Below are 15294 nucleotides of genomic sequence, written 5' to 3'. Positions count from 1 at the left end.
CATTAATGTATTCCTTTTTTTGACTGTTCAGATTAAACTTTCCTGCATGCACTTTATCCTGCTGTATCTTCCTTTTTGAATGCATTACGGAGGGGTCACTGTAATATCTATTTCATTTTCTTGCTTTTTAGCCATTCTGGTGTGTTTTCAAACCAAAGTGTGTGTGTGTGCGTGTGTGTGTGTGTGTGTGTGTATTACATCTATCTGTCTAAATATTTATGTATTTACAGTATGTAAAGAGCTTCTATAAAAAGCCAAAATTCCCCCGGAGACATATTTTACTCATTCAATCTATCTATCCATCTATCTTACTCAAATACTGAGTATAACTTTATCATTTATTTTTTTAAATGACCTTGATAAGAGACTTGTCTAGGATTTCTATGCATACTAATTAAATAAATTAAATATAAATACAGTATTTAAACTAAACAAAAATTATAAGAGCTGCTTTTTATTAAACTTTATGGTGCTACAAAGAGAAGAGAAAAAAACCTTGATTATTTGATTTATATGTAGATGTCCACAAATTTTTCATTGTGTACATTACAAAAATGTTCACCTTCTGCTTGATGTGATTACAATGAAGACAAAAAAAAAATAATGTAAGGTGCTTATAAAAATCTGTATCAGTAAAACAAGCCTACAGTATGTGTACAAATAAATTAGAGATTGTTTAGCATTACAATGTGCTCTTCAAAACAAAAGTAAATTCAACATACAGTAATTGCAAAATCTACACGCATAACAGATCTATGTTGGTGTCAAACTAAAAAGTGTGATTAACTGACACCCAGCACTGTTTTACAATTTGAACATTTCACCATCACCTCTTCCAGATGAAGCTCGGATTACCTCCGGATCTCAGGTCCCTGAACTTGATTAAGCAGGTTCAATATTGTGAATATAAATGCCATTATACCAGAGATTTTCCACCCTCTTCTTCAAGCATTCATAAAACTGCTAGTAATATTTACAAATCTCTGTTTCTTCGGTTTCTTCTTAGGTTTAGGTAGACTATTATTTTAGAAGGGAATTCGTATATAGGAGGAATGTACAAACATAGAGCTCTGCTGCTCAGACACAAAAAAATAAAACAAAAAACAAGAAACAATATCCATCACTAGAATTATTTATCTAAAATTAATTTAAGAGTATCTGTAGGAATATTAACAGTACACTATAATAACTTCAACCAGGGTTTGCATGGACACTAATAAATCAACAGGTTTATAAGCAGTGGGATTAAGAGAATTCTTACATTTACTGCTGTTGAATCTTGGAAATGAAAATATACGAGCTGAAAGAACACATCATCTGACAAGACAGAGCTAAACATTCTAACCTGTTTTTGAGAGACGACTGTTGCAGACCAATAATTTCAGCACTACTTCTTCCACTTCATCTTTTCCCACTTCTGTGATGTGCCTGATCAACCTTTTCCAAAATGCTCAGTTCTGCACCTCTTCGCCAGTCAGACCCTTTTCCTTCCAATTTTCTTTTTCTTTATCCACCCACCTCCACTTTGACCTCCCTTGCTTTCTTTTCCCCTTTACTTCCATTCCCATCACTCTTTTGGCCACATGGTCTCTTCTCCTCTCCATACCACTTCAATCTGCTTTCCTGTACTTTCTTAGCTATCTCTCCCACTTTTTATGCCTTTGATTGTCTCATCTCTTATTCTGTCCTTTTTTGGTAACTCCACACCCTCATCTCAACATTCTCATTTCTACCCAATCTAACATCTTCTTCTGTGCTCCCTTTACTGGTCACATCTCAGCTCTATACACCTTTGCCTTAATTCTTCATTCACACAATACTCTTGATACCTTCCAATTTTTGCATCCATACTGCACTCCATGGGTCATCTCTGCATCTAGTTTTCTATCTCTGGCTACAGCTGATCCTAGATATTTAAATGTATGAACACTTTTCAATAGTTTTCCCTGAGGGCTAACTTATGAATTCTGATCATCATTACACCACATATATTCTGTCTTCTTCCTATTTATCTTCAACCCTCCATCTTCCATAGCCCTTCTCCATTCCTCCAACATCCTATTTTCAGGTTTCTACACATTAATATTACTGATGCAGTTTGTACTAGTTGTAATTATAGGATTACTAAGATAAACAGAAACATAAAACAAGTATATAACAAATACTTCTACAATATTAAAAAAAAGAATGTGTTTAAAGGTAAAACACATTTCTCCAAAGCCCTTTCCCACTGCAGGACTTTTCTTGAGATGTTTAGTCCCAGACTTCATTTAGATACACTTAATCGAGTTGGAGGAAGTCTCAGCGTATCCCCAAGACTGCCAGTTGTGTAGTCCAACCAGTTTGTGAGTGGACCCAGAAAACTTCAACAGGCTTTGTCTTAAGTCATAGGGTTGGGCCCATGTGTATACAAGAGCTGACAACCAATGAGAGCTCAGTTAGAAGTATAATGCATAAAATGCAGCTATGAGAAAGAAGGAGTGCAGATGTTTTAACCTTTGCAAACAGAGGGGAGGCTCATTTATGTGAAGTCTCATGTTTAAGAAACCACAACAGAATGTAAAAAGGAAAGAAAGGACTGCGGCTGAACTCACCGTACCTGGAAAGTATTTGTACAGCACAGACTATATCAGGCAACACATTATAGCCATTAGAAAAAGGAGTGAGCTTTGGATCTTCATCATGGAGTTGCCTATACTGTCACATCCTGCAATTTGTACTCGTTTAATTTGACACCCTCTGGTGATAAGATTTGCAACTGTAGTTGCCAAGTTTGACATCCAAACTGACTAAATTATGTGTAATGTACTACTGTACAGCACAATACAGTGAAAAAGTACTTGCAACTTCCCAATATCCTTTTTTTTTTTGCATATATTATGCAATGCATGGCCTCAGACCTATAGACAAACTGCAATTATAAAAAAGGAACATAATACAGTTTAAATCATTACTTTCTTTATTCAAGGAGCCAAACCATCCAACACCCTTATTACCCATGTGAAAATGTAATGCCCCCCTTAGTTGGAATACTTGGTTGAAGCACCTTTAGCAGCAATAATTGTAACTAAACACTTTCTATAATTTGATATCCATCTTTAAAATTACAGTCAAAGAACTCTAGTGCTAGGGTGTTGTACCATGTTAGCCATTATGGATGAGGTGAGAAGTTAAGCAAAATGACACCTTTTATTGGCTAACTAGAAGGATTACAATATGTTGATGCAACTCAGGACCCTTCTTCAAGCCTCGAAAGCTCGCATATTGTAATCTTTCTTGTTAACCAATCAAGGGACTCTAATTCACTCTGCTGTCAGGAGTAAGAACGTAAGTAATGGGACACTCCAAAGGAGGCCCATCAAGCCCATTTGTTTAACTAACAGTTAAGCTGCGTCAATATCTCATCCAGATTTTTCTCAAAGGTTGTCGAGTTTGTCTTGGTAGTCTGTTCTCGATTCCCACTACTCTTTACCTAAGGAAGTGTTCTCTAGCTTCAGTCCTAAATGTACTTCCCCTTAATTCAGATACATCATCAGGTTTGCAAGCATGAACTATTCACATCAGGTCCTGTAGAAACAACTCTATTGTTGTTCAAGTCAGGACTAGGCCACTCCAAATTAGAATTTTGTTTCTTCTCAGCCATTCAGTTATACCTTTTTCTGTTTTGAATCACTGTCCTGCTGAATACCCCAATTACGATCCACCTTTAGTTCACAGACAGATGACTGGGCGCTCTGTTTAAGAATATTATGTGCAGAATTCACCGCTCCATTAATAATGGAAAGTCTTCGAGGTTCTGAGGCAGCCACGCATCCTCACACCATCACACTGCCACTCCCATGTTTAATTGTAGGTACAATTTTCTCAATCAAAAAATGTATTTGCTTAACGCCAGGAATTGTAGGACATGTTTCATCCAAAAAGTTTCATTGCAAATGTGGGATGAGCACTGATACTACAGTACTCTTGGATAATAGAAGTATCTGCCTTCTACTCTGCTATGAATCCCATTTCTCTTTCTTATTGTGGAGCTACGAACACTGAGCTTAGCTGAGGCTAGAGGCATGCATTTCTTTACATGAACTTCTGGGACCCTCCATGACTTACTGAATAAGTCACTGCTGTGCTCGTGATAATTCTGGCAGGCTCGCATATTCCTAGGAAACTATACTCTTGCCCCCAAAACGTTCTCTATAATAGCTCTCACTGTGGTTTGCTGGAGTCTCAGTGCATTAGAATTGATGTTGTAACCCTTTAAAGGATTGGCAGGTTTCAACTGTTTTTTCCTCATTTTTGCTTGCATTTCAATTAATTAAGGCATAGGGTTCTTGTACAAACTTTACGGTAACCACTTCACACTCCTGGTAAAGTTCAGCGGATGTATGGCGAGGTTCAGATTCAGCAGTCAGCCGAGTCTAACTATCAAGTAACTTATGTCATCTGTTTGAATGATTAACTTAGGGGGTATGATATAGCGGGCTCGTGGCTCCGAACGAATGGCCAGTTTTTAATGAATAATACGTTTGGCTGTGTCAGTCTTGCACAACCGCGGGGTGCTCTCAATCTCAATTGCTTCATTGGCTTCCTGCAGTGCATGATTGAGACACTGTGCCCATGGAGCCGTATAAGTACGAGTCGGCACAGGAAGAAGAGAGGGGAAAGAAACAAAAGAGGAAAAAACGAAAGACAGAGAAAGAGAGGCTTGCAGAATGAGAGTACAGCACTGGGGCAGTGAAAAAGGACAAGCCAGCTGGTTAGAGAAAGAGAGAAGGCAGTGCGGTCAGGGGTTTCGTGACAGAGTGAGGGATCGGCCCTCTAGGGATAGATCGTACCCACTGATTGTGCTGAGGAGTGGGTGCGAACAAGGGACGTCCTCTCCAGGGATCCGAGGGATGACTGCGTGTGCGAGAAGGATGACGAGAGGTCAATCGACCCCAAGCAGTCTGGCAGCTGTCGACCGAGGCAGCCAAGACAGGGTTTGGGATTGCGAGGACCAGGGCTGCTAAAGTCTCTCCAGCTGACCAAGCAATGGGTCAGCTGGAAGACTTGGAAGGAGTTGGGCTCGGCTCGTATGACCCAATGACTGCTGCTGGTTTTAAGTCTCATTTTTAGCCTGGTTTTAAACATTTGGATTTCTCACTGTTTTTATGGACTACTTATTTCTGAACTTCGAGATCTGCAATTTGGGCACGGTTTAGATTTTTTATTGTTTAATAAAATCACTGCACACTTTATACCTTCCCTTTGCTCTATGTGTGATTTGTCCTCATCTGTCAGCTCATTCGGTGATGTTATCGATGGTGCTGGGTTCCAGAGGCTCCCAAAACTGGAAGAGGGAGCATGGAGCCACACCCGCACTGTCATGGGGGCAATTACCTTTTAACTCTATTAAAATAAATATATTAAGCAGCCATTCATAAACCACATTATATGTTTACTATGGTTTTCTTTAATATTACGTTTTGTCTAAATATCTGCAACAATCTATAGTGACAAAATGTACTAAAAAAAAAAAAAAACGATATCAGGAAGGAGGCAATTACCTTTTCACAGCCCAGTATGGTACTGAACAGCTGAGAGAGCTGTGCTGCATAGGCCTTATTTTGTGTGTTCTAATCAGCATGCTGAAGCAGTGTGCTGTGCTACATCAAGTAAGAGAAAAAGAGAAAGTGAGAGAACCCTATTGAAAAGTAAAGCCAGGTTTTCTTAGCTTCATCATGCTTTTCAGCAGTCACACTTGGCTCCCAAAACAATCGCCTGTTTACAAACCAAGACAAGGACATATGCACAGACTTGCTAGAAATTGGACATACAATTATTTCAAATGGCCGATCAGCTTGTCACTCTGTACTTGTTACATGACATACTTCACACTTATTTCATTTTAAGAAAGTTTCCTTTAGCAGCATTTGATACTGTAAAGCTCGATATTCTATTGTCCAGAATGGAGAACATGCCGAGTATCTCTGGTACTGCCCTCCTGTGATTTAAGTCCTGTCTAACTGAGAGGTAAAAGCATGTTATTCTTGGCAACAGCAGACCCAGCTCAGTGCCAGTCACACAAAGAGCTCCTCAGGGCTCCGTCCTCAGCCCTCTGTATACATGCTACCCCTTGGTGATATCATTCAAACCTTTAAACTGGGTTATCAATTATATGCAAATATCTATTGCAGTGTTAAAAGTGAAAGTTCATCAGAGCTTTCTCAGCTTACAACTTGCCTTAGTGAAACTAAAACTTGGATGGCATACTAAAAACTTACCAAACGGAATGCTAACTGGCACTAAAGCTCAGCCTAACAACAAGAGCTCCTTCTCGATCATCCTCGGTATTGATGTCATCAGACCTTTCTCTTCTGCTAGGAATCTTGATATCATTTTTGATTCCTCTATTTCTTATTCTACCCACATTCATCACATTAAGAAACTTACTTCCACCTTTCCTTTTCCAATGCAGAGAAATGCTTTTATGACAGCCCCAATTGATTGGTGTAACTCCCTTCTGGCACTAACCATATATCAAAGCTACAGTTGGTTCAGAACTCTGCTGCAAGAGTCTTTACACAGACCATTAACAGCGAGCACATCACAGCCATCCGGCTTCGCCTCCACTGGCATGTGGCGTCTGATAGGATTGAATGAAAAATTCCGTTAATAATCTATAAAACGTTCCATGCACTTGCATGTCCACCTACTAAGGTCCACTGACTCTGACAGTCTTGTTGAACCACACACTAACCCGTGTTGTCTAAGTGACAGGGCCTTCAGCTGTACAGCGCCAGACTTTGGAACGACCAAATAAATAATGAGATTGGCCGACTAAACTCATTCTTTCAAAGAAAAACTTAAAACTCACTTGTCCAGGTAGGCATTGAACTCCCCCTGACATTCTGACCCTTCTTTCAGTTTAACCTCTCTGTCCAGCTAAGCTCAGGACTATCTGTCTCTGTACCACAAATTATTATTTGTTCAGGGTTCTCTTGCAGTATTCATATTTTTGTATTTTGTTCAGCTTTATTGTCATTTATTCTGTTTCAATGCTTTGTATATCCTGTGTTTATCTTTATTTAGTGTTTTATGCAGATATTATTTGTATCTAATGTTGTACAAGCCCAGTTGCTCTTTCTAAATTCCAATGCTTTGGGCATGGAAAAGGTGCTATATAAATAAAATGAATTATTATCTTATTGTTAATTACAACTGCAACTATTAAAATAAAATAAAGAGACTTATACTTTATAATACAGAACACGGTGCTGCTTGAAAGTCTGGGAAGCCTTGTAACAAGTCTTTAAAATGTCAGATATTCACCTTTTTTGTTTTGTTTTAAAATAGAAATCAGTTTCAACTATCCATATCTACAGATTCCCAGTATTGTTTTGTGAAACTGAGGCATTGAAGAGAAAGTGAAATGAGTAAATAAGGATTAGGTCATGTGAAAGAGCAAGTGAAACACAAGGCTTATTTGCTTAGCCAACACGATAAGCATAATTAAGTGCTAAAACAATTAGATACCAAGCTAACCAAACAAAAAGTCACCCACTTGGACAAAGGGTGAGGTCCACCCACCACTACTGAAAGCCTCTGAGCAACTACAAACAGTTGGGATTTCCACTTTACTTTTATAAATAATAATAAATTCTAAACTATCAGTTTTACCTTGCCATGGGAGTGCACTAGATTTATTTAGTGGCATTTGCTATTTGATAAATGAAAATAAATGGTGCTTAAAACTGAAAAAAAAAAAAATTAACACTTTAGCCTTATTAAATCACTGCCAAGTGATTGCCGTCTCAAACTCTGTAAAGCTGTTTTTGTAACAACTTACAAAAGCAGGTTTAACAACTCACTTTGTGAAGCTTCAGGACATCTGCTGTTTTCGTTTGCATCAGTACAGGACTGAAGCATTTAGTGACTATTAACACTTCCCAACATGTAACATTTGAAAAGACAGGTTTTCATATCGTACCCTTTTTAAGGATTTCCTGATGACATTCTACTTCTCAATCAATAAGCAATACTTACCCAACAGCAGTAATGCAAACAGAAGTGGAGAATACAGTTATCAACTTTTAAATGACACAAATGGGACATTCCCGTGACGTGAAAATGCCAAAAGAGTCTCCACAAATTTATCACAACAGAATATTCACAAGCCTGTTTAAACCAATTCAGGGTCCTTTATGACCACAATAATAATACTGGCGCAACACAAGAAAGACCCTGATTAGGACACCAGCCCACTACATGGCCCGCTCATTCACATGTACTCACAAAGGAGGAGGGATGCTCTGAGAGATCGGCCAATTTTTTTCTAAAGAGAAACTCGATCAGTGATCAGCCAGCCCCTGCTTTTCTAAGCTTTACGGTACTTTAGTGCACCTTTATGCAACATATTACAGTAGCTGAGCCAGCATGCAGATCTCTTTTTTATTTTATTTTTTTTTAACAAACTTGTAAACAAAGAAAATCGAGTGGAGGCTTGTTTTATGGCGACTGGAAAATTAACCTTTACGTTAAAGAAAGTGTAGTAATAATCTGGGGGGAAAAAAAGAAGTTGTTCAGCTACTTGAAAGAATTGTAACCTTTTTACTTTGTCGTGTAAATTAAAACGGACACCACTTGAGTTTTGTAGAGCGAGCTTGTTTTAAGTGCAGCAGCGTACATTTATAATTGAAAAAAAGAAAAGATAGAGAAGAACTTGAGATTGCTGCTTAGTAAACGATAGGCTTTTCTTTAAAGATTTGTACTGTTTATCATTTGTCACTGTGTGTCATACCGTAGAAGGTTTGGTAAGAAACAAGTACTACCATAATTAAAATGGTAATCAATATTTTATTATTACACCTCAAGAATTACGAAAGTCTAGTTGATACAATGAAGAAAAAATAACCATACCTGTATAAATACAGTAAATGTATACTTGAATAATAAAAAGCTATAGTACAATTAATGATTTAAAATGATTATAACCTTTGAGTGTGTGAATATTTACATTTAAGCAGTGTTTAATTGCCAATATCAATTACTTGATTGTCTGAGTGTTTGCATATACATATATAATAGCTGTCCCCTGCCGCTCTGCCCATGTAGTAGTGAAACAGGACAAACTTTTTTGTTCTTCTTTTGGCTGCTCCCATTACGGGTTGCCACATCGGATCATCCTCTTCCATATTTTCCTGTCCTCTCCATCTTGTTCTGTTACACCCATCACCTGCATGTCTTCTCTCACCACATCCATAAACCTTCACTTAGGCCTTCCTCCTTTCCTCTTGCCTGGCAGCTCTATCTTTAACATCCTTCTCCCAATATACCCAGCATCTCTCCTCTGCACATGACCAAACCAACGCAATCTTGCCTGACTTGGTCTCCCTGTCATCCCATCTGAGCTGACTCTCTAATGTACTCATTTCTAATCCTGTCCATCCTCGTCACACCCAATGCAAATCTTAATATCTTTAACTCTGCCACCTTCAGCTCTGTCTCCTGCTTTCTGGTCAGACCCACCATCTCCAACCCATATAATATAGCTGGTCTCACTACTGCCCTGTAGACCTTCCCTTTCACTCTTGCTGATATTCGTTTGTCACAAATCACTCCAGACCCTCTACTCAACCCATTCCACCCTGCCTGCACTCTCTTTTTCACCTCTCTTCCACATTCCCCATTACTCTGTACTGTTGCTCCCAAGTATTTAAACTCCTCCACCTTCGCCAACTCTACTCCCTGCATCCTCATCATTCCACTGACCTCCCTCTCATTTACACACAAGTATTCTGTCTTGTTCCTACCGACCTTCATTCCTCTCCTCTATAGAGCATATCTCCACCTCTCCAGGGTCTCCTCAACCTGCTCCCTTCTATCGCTATAGATCACAATGTCATCAGCAAACATCATAGTCCCCGGGGACTCCTGTCTAAACTCGTCTGTCAACTTGTCCATCACGATTGCAAATAAGAAAGGGCTCAGAGCCGATGTAATCCCACCTCCAACTTGAATTCATCCGTCATTCCTACCGCAGACCTCACCACTGTCACACTTCCCTCGTACATATCCTGTACATCTCTTACGTACTTCTCTGCCACTACCGAGTTCCTCATACAATACCACAAACTCCTCTCGAGGCACCCTATCATATTCTTTCTCCAGGTCCACAAAGACGCAATGCAACTCCTTCTGGCCTTCTCTATACTTCTCCATTAACATCCTCAGAGCAAACATTGCATCTATAGTGCTCTTTCTTGGCATGAAACCATACTTCCGCCCTCTAGTCGTCACCTCACTTCTTAATCAGGCTTCCACTACTCTTTCCCATAACTTCATGCTGTGGCTCATCAAATAAAAAAAAAATGTTAAAGAAGAAGAATAATTTATATTGATAGCTTTCATATCTGAGGGCCTCTTGATATACAATATTTTTGGTTTTGCTATTAAGGACAAGAATGAAGCTGTGATCTCTTTGCCAAAAATGTAAAATGCTGGCATAGTATCTCTGGCCGAGTGGAAGGTGGGTATGCACCAATGTCAAACGTTGGCACTGTATCTGATTGTGTTCAGCTCCTACAGGAGAGCGTCCCCCATGTGGGAAGAAGAGCATGTGGCAGTGATATCTCTTGCTATGAGCAGCTACCATCTAAAACACACGTAGCCGTGATCTCTCTTTCTCTCAAAAAAGTCAAATGTCACTTTTTAACAATCTCTAGATGATAATGTCTGCTGAACAAACAGGTATTGCTAGCTAAGTGGAGGCAAGGTACACTCCAACACACGGCAAGAGGTAGAGCAACTCGAAACAGAGGCTGGCACGTGAGTGAGGATGGCCCATATATATACAGTGGAACATCGGTTCACGAACGTCTCGGAACACGTCCAAATCGGTTTACAACCAAAAAATTCGCCAAACTTTTGCCTCTGTTCACGAACACAGACTCAGAATACGAACAATCCAGTTTCCCTTTTGGTTTGTGCTCGACGATGATTTCCGCAAGTGTTCAGTCTCTCCCTATGCATTCCCTGTGCAGCGAGAGAGAGTCACACAAACACACACAAACGCGAGAGAGACACCAAGGCATATTAAACAAAATGTTACTTGCACCTCTGCTACAGATTTGAATTCAATGTATACTACAACAGCGAACACACAACCAGCCACAGAAGTGTTTTTCATTGTCATTGACACTACATTTCCGTAAAACACTTGCCTAACACTATACACACACATATATATTTATATAGATATTTATAGAAACAAGAAAAATAAGTACTGAATGCGCCCAATTATTACACATAACTTCATTTATGGACTTATTTGTGCTGAGTTCTTTGTATGTGTGGAATATTTGGGTTGTGATTGACATCTGGTGAAAATTTCTTGTCAATAGTCCCATTAGAAACATTTTCTTGAGAAAAACGTTGACAAATTCAATACTTTTTCCTGCTGTGTATATATATCTTGCACGCGTTATTTTTATTTTGACATTTCAATATGGCATCACTGTCTCTTCACTTCACAAGCTCATCTGTCATACCCCCCTTACTCCCTCTTTCGTTGAGACATCTTTGCTGTCAGTCTTCACAGGTTGTGAAATGGGAGATGATATAAACTTATTATAGTTTCATGACCACAGGAACAAAAGCTCTCGTGATGCGTAATGGACATGTTTCACATACTGTTGCAATAAAACACGAGATAAATAGGAGCAGAAATATCACTTGGCACAAAATTCATACCTGAATGAATGAATTTAAGAAACACTGCTCTAGCGCGTCTAAACAGACATTGGGGGGATTGTCCCCTGCATAGTCTACAGTGCATCGGTGATTGGAAGAACAAACAGCTTTTCAACACTACCTTTTACTTCTGGTACCGAAATTACAAAATGCTGCAACTGTAACATTTTAAAAACTTGGTTGTTCGTGTGCTTTTTCAGAACTAATTTATCACACAGCCCTAGACTGCAGTATTCATGAAGACACAGATAAACAAAATCAGTAAGCAATGTTTACAAGCCCCGCTGATGGCATTCCCATTAGAACAGTCCAGACGAGAACAGGCCATTCAGCCCAACAAAGCTCGCTAGTCCTATCCACTTAATTCTGCCAAAATAACATGAAGTTGAGTTTTGAAAATCCCTAAATTCTTACTGTCTACCACACTACTTAGTTGTTTATTCTAAGTGTCTATTGTGTCTATATAGGCAATTATTCCAAATACACAGTCAGTTATTCACAATACCTGCAGGAAATTTACTGGAAGCAAAACTAAAACCAACCTAACCTTGATTCCGGTTGCTAGTAAAAATGTGGCAGAAGTTCAAGCTTAAGTTCAATTTTACTTGTATCTATGTATGGCTCAAAGATGACACTTTTAATTCCCATACATTCCCAAGGCGCATGCAGAATAAAGCTACACAACATATGGAAATGAGTGCAGTGTGAAACATCCAAAAATAAATGCAGTTAACATGTAAATATACTATATGGCCATAAGTAGATGGACACCCCTCCAAATTATTGAGTTCTGGAGTTTCAGCTGTACCAGGTACTGTCCTGCCCCACATGTTAGTTGTTAGCTGTTACTGCTATTGCTATTTGTTGAACTGTGCATCTCCTTAGTCTTGTCATTTTGTAACACACCTGTTAGTCACATCCCACACTCCCAGTGGTGATATAAATATCCACGACACTCACGAAAAGCACGTGGGTTCCATAATGTACAACGCACTCCCCTTCTGTCTCACGTAGGCACCCCTTTATCTCCTGTTTTGGTCACAACCAAAACATATCTTTAAGGTATATAAACCCCTGGGCCTGGTTTGTTGTGGTACAAAGCAATCTGAATCGCCGTCTACACTCATCTCTTGTTACGATCCGACCCTGGAAATCACTCGCCTTGTAAGTGTCTTATATCTTAGAGCTTTACTGTTTAAGGTCTGCTATGTACCGCTTTGTAAATCATTACTTTTTATTTTTTGTTTTTCGTTGTACACCAGTAAATACCTGAAGGTTTTCTTTGTACATATTTTAGTTTACAACGAGGAGTGTCCAGTAAAAGCCTTCAAGAAAGCTCACCCTTGTCGTTTTTATGTGGATGTGTCAAGTTGTTTAAGCTCTCTGTGGCCAAGCTGTTGTGGGCAGAAAACATACATAAAGTCAAGCACATAGCCTTGCAATCTACGTTGACAAATAGAATGGTTCGTACTAAAGAGCTTAGTGACTTTAAACGTAGCATTGTCATAGGATGCCACCCTTGTCAATACATGAAATTTCAGCTCTGTTAGGTCTGTCCTGGTCAACTGTCAGTGCTATGATTGTGAAGTGGAAGCATCTGGAACCAACAACAGCTCAGCCGATTAAGTATTAGACCACGCAAACCCATAGAGGGGGTACAGCAGAGTGCTGAAGCACACAGCACATAAAAATGACTGACTATCTCCTGTTACAGTGCTCACAACAGAGTTCCAGCCTGCCTCTGGAAGCAACATCAGCACAAGGACTGTGCGTCAGCAGCTCCATGAAATGGGTTTTCATGGCTAAGCAGCTGCACACAAGCCTAAGGTCTCTCTATGTGCAATGTCAAGGGTTTGATGGAGAGGTGGTAAACGCACCACCATTGGACTCTGGAGCGAGCAAAAATGTTCTCAAGAGCACTGATGGTGATTATCAGAAAAAAAGCATGAATGTTGGGTTGCACCTGTACAATATAGTTTGTATCATTTAAATGCCTCTATTCGTGCGGTGAAGTAGAGCAAAAACTCCTCCTCCAACATGATAATGATCCTAAATATTCACTAAATATACATCAAAGAATGCATTTTGTGTTTTGGAACAGCCTAAGTCTAGGTCTCAGTCAAATCAAAATGTGGTAAAGTGCAGAGGTGGATTTATAACACAGTGTTTTAAGGAAGAGTGGGTGGAAATCGCTCAGAAGCCACATGCAGGAGGAGACATTTAGTTGTATCTGAAGCAGGGTCCCGCAGAGCTTGCATGTCATTTCCATTTGATCCTTCATTTTTGTTTTAAAATACAAACGGAATTTGGACTATATTAAATATTAATATTATTAAAATTAAATATGTTATTATGCACAAAAAAGAATGACATATCACAAGAAAGTGGATTTGGAGAGCAAGGAAAACAAGGTGGAGGAGACAAGAAACTCGAGAATAACACAGCAGGTGCAGGATGAGGTGGCAGCTAAAGCACACAAAAATAAGAAAACGTACCACTTAGAAGTTCAGTATAGGAGTAATTTTCCCTGACTTGAATATGACCCTGCTAAAAAGCTCACATTTTGCAAATGGTGCTGTGGAGCTGGGAAGATGGATGGAAGGATGGTTAGATACAAAAGACACGATCGATCGATAGATCGATAGATAGGAAAGGCACTATATCATACAGACAGACACATAGGACGACGGCTGGGGCCCTTGCCCATCCCTGATGCCTTCATTATGGAAGGACCAGGAGAAAAGCAATACCCCTCCTAGAACACAAGAGGGCAACCCCCATGGTTTGTATCAAGGCCACAGGATCGGAGCTTGGAAGCTCAACCCTGTTGGGGCCCGTGGCCACCACCAGGGAGTGCCTGGTCAATGCCAGGGTCCTGGAGTGCAGCACTTACGTCACACTCGGAACTGCTGCCAGAAGAAGATCCGGGTGCACCTGGAGTGCTTCCAGTTGTCCATGCAGCACTTCCACCACACCATGAAAGTGCTGCCGGATGATCGTCAGGGAGCACCTGGTGCGTTTCCGAGTGCAATATAAAAGGGGCCACCTCACTCCACTTGGAGAGCCGGAGTCGGGAGGTGGAGGAAAGAGCTTGCGGAAGAGGAGTGGAGGCGGCAGAGGACAGAGAAAAGAAGAATGAAAGAAAGAGAGAGAGAGAAAAGGAAAGGACTGAGCATTGGTGGTGATTTGTGCACTGTACTGTGCAAAGGAAAATAAATAGTGTGTGCTTTTGGGACTTGTGCGTCTCGGTCTCTGTCTGTTTCCGGGTTGATCTCCACAATAGATAGAAAGATAGATACGAAAGGCACTATATCAAATAGATAGAGGACAGACAGTTGCAGTCAGAGGGGAATTTCACAATTGCAACCTAGTGCTCACTACTTACGTGAGATAACATAGCGAAGCACAACTCAGCTCATCATCGTTCCATTTGTGCAGACTTGTTTGTGACCAAAACCAGTCAAGGCCACGCAGGCATACTGCACTAACCTGACAGATACAGCACAGTGATGAAGAACAGCTTTGGCAGCTGAACACAAAGAGAATTTACAAGAATAAAGGCTCAAG

The 15294-nt window shown here is 39.9% G+C and overlaps 1 protein-coding gene across 6 annotated transcripts in view; it reads right to left on the bottom strand.

The window, feature by feature from the left end:
- Window positions 1-15294, bottom strand: part of LOC120533201 (RAB3A interacting protein (rabin3)) — a 115706-nt gene that overhangs the window by 60052 nt on the left and 40360 nt on the right. The gene's annotated exons all lie outside the window — the stretch shown is intronic.

Source organism: Polypterus senegalus, chromosome 8, assembly GCF_016835505.1.
Source record: "Polypterus senegalus isolate Bchr_013 chromosome 8, ASM1683550v1, whole genome shotgun sequence".
NCBI classification, from domain to species: Eukaryota; Metazoa; Chordata; class Cladistia; order Polypteriformes; family Polypteridae; genus Polypterus; species Polypterus senegalus.
The sequence above is the reverse complement of the archived record's forward strand: the minus strand, read 5'-3'. Positions and strand labels throughout refer to the sequence as shown.